This window comes from Benincasa hispida, chromosome 3 (genome assembly GCF_009727055.1).
Source record: "Benincasa hispida cultivar B227 chromosome 3, ASM972705v1, whole genome shotgun sequence".
Taxonomy (NCBI): Eukaryota; Viridiplantae; Streptophyta; class Magnoliopsida; order Cucurbitales; family Cucurbitaceae; genus Benincasa; species Benincasa hispida.
The window spans coordinates 49,937,150-49,943,149 of NC_052351.1; positions in this window are offsets into that span (position 1 = coordinate 49,937,150).

The following is a 6,000-nucleotide window of genomic DNA, read 5'->3' on the forward strand; positions in this document are numbered from 1 at the left end:
TTTTAACTGAGGAATGTCATCCAGTTCTTAGCTTGACCACAAACCGAAATGTTCGAAATGTTTATAATAAATTGGTAAGGGTAAATGAAAAGGCTTGAGCCTACATCTTAGCAAGCATATTTGATGTCTTGACTAAGAAACATGAGAGCATGGTCACTACTAAGGCGATCATGGATTCATTGCAAGCGATGTTTAGACAACCGTCTACATCTATTAGGCATGATACTTTCAAATATGTTTACAACTCTCGTATGAAGAAAGGGACCTCTGTTAGAGAACATGTCCTGGATATGATGGTCCACTTCAATATAGCAGAGGCAAACGAAGCTGTCATAGATAAGAAAAATCAAGTCGATTTCATCATGGAATCTCTTCCGAAGAGTTTCCTGCAATTGAAAACTAATGCAATGACGAATAAAATCGAATATAATCTAACTACTCTTCTGAAAGAGCTCTAGACTTATTAGTCTCTTATGAAGAATAAGGGACAAGAAGGAGAAGCAAATGTTGTTATCCTTAACAAGTTCCAAAAGGGATCTTAATCGGGAAAAAAGTCTGGACCTTCAACTTCTAAGGATAAAAGTATTCAGATGAATAAGAAGGGAAAATGGGAAAAGAAGACTCCTGTAAAGAAAGGCAAGGCGAAAGTTGCAAAAGGTAAATGTTACCACTGGAACGAAGATGGGCACTGGAAGAGAAACTGCCCAAAATAACTTGTTAAGAAGAAAGATGAAAAGGAAAAACAAGGTAAATATGATTTTTTCGTACTTGAAACAAATTTAGTGGAGAATATCCATCTGACCTAGATTAATAAATTTGGGCGCTGCTAACCACATTTGCACTTTTATTTAGGAAACTAGTTCTTGGAGACAGTTTGCGGAGGGCGAGATGACTTTCAAGATTGGAATAGGAGAGATCGTCTCAGCCAATGCATAAGGAGATATGAAGTATTTTTTCGGAGATAGGCACATTTTACTTGAAAGTATATTTTTTGTACCTAATATGAGAAGATATTTCTTGTATGTTAGAACAATTGTACAAAGTTTCTTTTGAAATCAATGAAGTATTTATTATTTCAAGAGGTGTTCAAACATGTTCTACAAAACTTGAAAACAACTTATATGTGTTAAAATCAACCGAGACAAAAGTTATTTTGAATATGGAGACGTTTAAAATAGCTGAAACTCAAAATAAAAGGCGAAAGGTTTCTCCTAATACCTTTCTTTGACAGTTAAGACTTGGACACATTAATCTTAATAGGATTGGGAAATTGGTCAAGAGTGGACTACTAAGTTAGTTAGAAGACAACTCTTTACCTCCGTGTGAATTTTGTCTTGAGGGTAAAATGACCAAAAAATATTTTACAAGAAAAGGTCTTAAAGCAAAAGAACCCTTAGAACTCGTGCATTCAGACCTCTGTAGTACAATCAATGTCAAAGCATGAGGAAGGTATGGATATTGAAGGGATCGGATCCTACAGAGGAAGCGTTTCGACGAATAATGCCTTGCATCCCACAATTCGATTTTACATTAAACAAAATCACTACACTAAATAAAATAAATAAGAACGTAAATTAGCATGATTTTATAGAAAGGATTAGATGATTCTTACCTTTGTAGATTACCCAATGCCACAAACAAGTCTCTCCAAGGTTCCAACGAACGGATCTCCAAAAGGTCTTGATCACGAACAACTCCTTTAATGATCTCGAACACTACCACGACAGAAACCTCATTTTTATCTTAGGATTCCAATAGAGAATGGGTGGTATCCAACTATTGGGAGAGGGAGATGAGAATAGTATTTTTATTTAGAGTAGAGAGGCTCAAGAAAATTCTGTACAATAACACTAAGGAGTTGTGTATTGTCAGAGTTTCTCTACAATGAAACTGTATTGTGTGTTCTACAAATGGTCATAGGGAGGTCTTTATATGGGGAAGGACCAAGGCATTTCTCTAATATATTTTCCTTTCTCTAATATATATTTTCCTTTTCTGTAATTAATTAAATAACACTTATTTAATTAATTAGCCCAATTAAATAATACTTATCTAATTTACACAATTAAATAATACTTATTTAATTTTAATTTGCACAATAATTAAATAGCCAATTATACGTTAAATCCAATTTAATGTATATATTTAATTATCATATACATTGCATGTATATGTGTAATACCTCTTATTAATTAATTCTTTATGAATCTAATTCACTTGAATTAATTTATTTAAATCTTATTCAAATATAATTGTCCAATTTAATTATAGATCATATCCCATAATTAATTATATATTATTCACATTAGTATATAGTTTCTTCAAATTAATTTGAACAATTTAATTATCCCTTTTAAGTATCCTTTAGTGATTTAACGAGGGGACCTGGTGGACCTATAGATCAGAAGCTCTAACGATATGAGATTAATTGGCTAAACTCGTTAACCAAATTAATCAATATTTGTTAACTGTAGGTATACTCCACTAAAGACCGACAACTGCACTCTTCTCACTACAAATATAATTTTTGTCTATGGATGTAGATCAATACCAGCAAGTTAGTCTTTTATGAGTGTTCGTAACACCAGCTGGGTCAAATTATCATTTTACCCTTGGGTTACCTCTGAGTCCTAAAGTACTAATGTTTCTCTAATGAACAACCTGTTTATGGTCTAACCAATGAGAGGGTAGGGCCTTTGTTCAAGTCCCAGAGACACCACTAAGGGAACATTCATCTATTTACCCTTAAGGTAGGAATGAGTGAATTCCATCTTGTATCATTATGTACTCAGCTCCTCACTCGGTTTTGTCCCCAAGATGGCAGGCATATTGGGTCGACTGGCCAACCTCACCTATACAAGTCAAAGGACATTCCCTCATGAACAAGAGTTATAAACTCAAGATTAAGACTAAGTTGCCTAGATCATCAAATTGAAATAGGAACCTAACTAGTTGATATCCTAAATCTCGTAGGGTCCTATAGTTTGTAAACAACTGTATGAACAAACGCTTGTGATGTAATAATATGAGATATTTTCTTCACTGTTGTCTATGAAATATGGGATATTTTATTTGTTTTAACCACAAACCAATAAACTAAGATCCCTGGTTATAATTATAACTTAAACATGTATGTAGAGACATACAAGTGGATCATGTCTTAAGTGATAACCTAAATGGTCTGTAGTATATGGATAAATGAGGGAAACCTTATCCTGGTGACACTACAGATGCGACTCACTTTGTAGATATTACAAGTGTTGTAAAGTGCTATAGATGGTCTGATCCGGATCATTCATGTGGAGACATGCGAACGGGGGTGTCCTATTCATGATAGAGACTTTCATTTCACTAGGATGACATCAATAACATAACCTTAATCCTGAGTTGGGAACTTCTGCCTATGAGGGCAGTCCTTTGATTTGCATGGGTGCAAGTGGCCAGATTGCTGACTCAAACCTACCACTTTGGAGATTCTTCTAATTGAGAAGCTAGAAACTCAGCTACATAAGATGGAATTCACTCCTTCCCCGAAGCAGGGGTAAGTAGATAGATTGCTCCCTTAAGGGTTGATTTTAGGGATTGAACGATGTGGTGCCACACTTTCTCATGGCACGAGGTGTTCGCTCATAGTAGGACTATGATGTATTGTTCATTAGAGGAAACAATGGTACTTAAGAAGTTAGATGTAACTACAGGAGCAAAACGGTAAATTGGCCCAACGTACTTACGAGTGATCTGTGAAGGGTTATTGTACTGTTGATTGGTTATATCCAATGGACACAAAAATATATCTGTAGTGAGAAGAGTGCAGTTGTCGGTCTTTAGTAGGGTGCACGACAGTTAACAAATGGTGAAATTCGTGATTAAAGAGTTTAGTCAGTTATTCACGTACCGTTGCAGCTTCAAGCTACAGGTCCATAAGGTCCCCTTGGTAGCTCAATGGATTCAAGTTGAAAATCAGTTTTTGGGTTAGTTTGAAGTGTTCAAATTAACAAGAGGGAATTTGATTATATATGATGTAATTAAATTGGTTCAATTTTATATGATATAATTGTTTTTGTGTATAAGATACATTAATTGAAGGAATTAATATAAATATGATTTATATTAAATATAGGAGAAAAGAACTATGGTTTAAATATTACATTTGATGTGATATTAAAACTATAGGTTATAAATATAATATCATAAGTTAGTTATTATATTTATTTATAATAAAAAAAAATATATGATAATTGTGGTTGGTTATTTTCTCCATTAATCGTGAAAGTGGGAGGTTATTTTCAGTTTTTAATAAGTGAAGGATAAAATGGAAAAAGTTTTCATTTTACAAAGAGATCGCTTCATTAGTGGATTACTAATCGTTTACTCAGGTTCGTCCTTACGGAGGAGTGTCCTTCTATTCCAACTCAGACGACCACTCGAAATGTTCAGAAGGCATATGAGAAATGGATACGAGAAAATGAGAAGGCCCGAGCTTACATCTTGGCCAGTCTGAACGACGTTTTGACCAAGAAGTATGAGCATAAGGTCTCTGTGCGTGAGATCATAGAGTCCTTGCATGGGATGTTCGAACAACCGTCTGGACAGCTCAAGCATGAAGCTCTAAAATGCATCTTCAACTCCAAAATAGAAGAGGGTACATCTGTTTGAGAACACGTTCTGAACATGATGGTCCATTTCAATGTGGCGGAGATGAATGGGTCCCACATCGATGAGGGCAGCCAGGTTAGCATCATTCTACACTCGTTGTCAGATAGCTTCCTATACTTTGTCAGCAATGCTATGCTGAACAAAGTAGACTATACCCTTACAACTCTCCTCAACGAGTTGCAGACATTCCAATCCTTGCTAAAAAGTAAGGAGAAAAAGGTTGGTGAGGCAAATGTTGCTTTATCATCAAAGAAGTTCCATCGGGGTTCGACCTCAGGAACAAAGTCTGCACTTTCTACTTTTAACACTTCTAAGTGGAAGAAGAAGAAGGGTGGTAAGGGAAAGGCAAAGCTGCTAACCCACAACCTGTCGCACAACGAGGTAGGCGACCAGTGCCGGTTGAAAAAGGAAAATGTTTCCATTGCAACCAGAATGGGCATTGGAAGCAGAACTGTCCTTGCTAGTTGAAAGAGAAGAAGAAGGCTAAGGCCAAGGCAAAACAAGGTAAATATGATTTACTAGTTTTGAAAACTTGTTTAGTGGAGAATGGTGATTCTGCTTGGATTATTGACTCTGGGGCCACTAAGCATGTTTGTTCTTCTATTTATGGGATTAGATCCTTGCGACAGCTTGAGATTGGTGAGATGACGATGCGAGGACTCCAGTTGACTTTACAGAATAAATTTATCATTTTGAATGATGTCTATGTTGTTCCCGAGTTAAAGCGAAACTTAATTTATGTCAAATGTCTGATTGAATGTAAATATACTCTCAAATTTTCGGTGAATAAAGTGTTTATTCTAAAAGATGGTGTTGAGATTTGTTCAGCAAAACTGGAAAATAATTTGTATGTGCTAAGGTCGTTAACAACAAATTCCCTCCATAACATAGAGATGTTTAAAACTGTTATAACTCAAAATAAATGGCTTAAGGTTTCTCCTAAGGAAAATGCCCATTTTTGGCACCTTTGATTAGGGCACATCAAGCTCAATAGGATTGAGAGGTTGGTGAAGAATAGACTTCTAAGCAAGTTAGAGGAAAATTCTTTACCGGTGTGCGAGTCATGCCTTAAAGGCAAGATGAAAAAAAGACCTTTTACTGGAAAAGGTTATCAAGCCAAAGAGCCTCTAGAGTTAGTGCATTCAGACCTTTGTGGTCCGATGAATGTGTGAGCCAGGGGAGGCTATGAATATTTCATCACTTTACTGATGACTACTCCCAGTATGGGTATGTTTATTTGATGCAACGGAAGTCAGAATCCTTTGAAAAGTTCAAAGAGTTCAAGGTTGTAGTTGAAAACGCATTGGATAAGTGGATTAAAACACTTCGATCAGATCGGGGTGG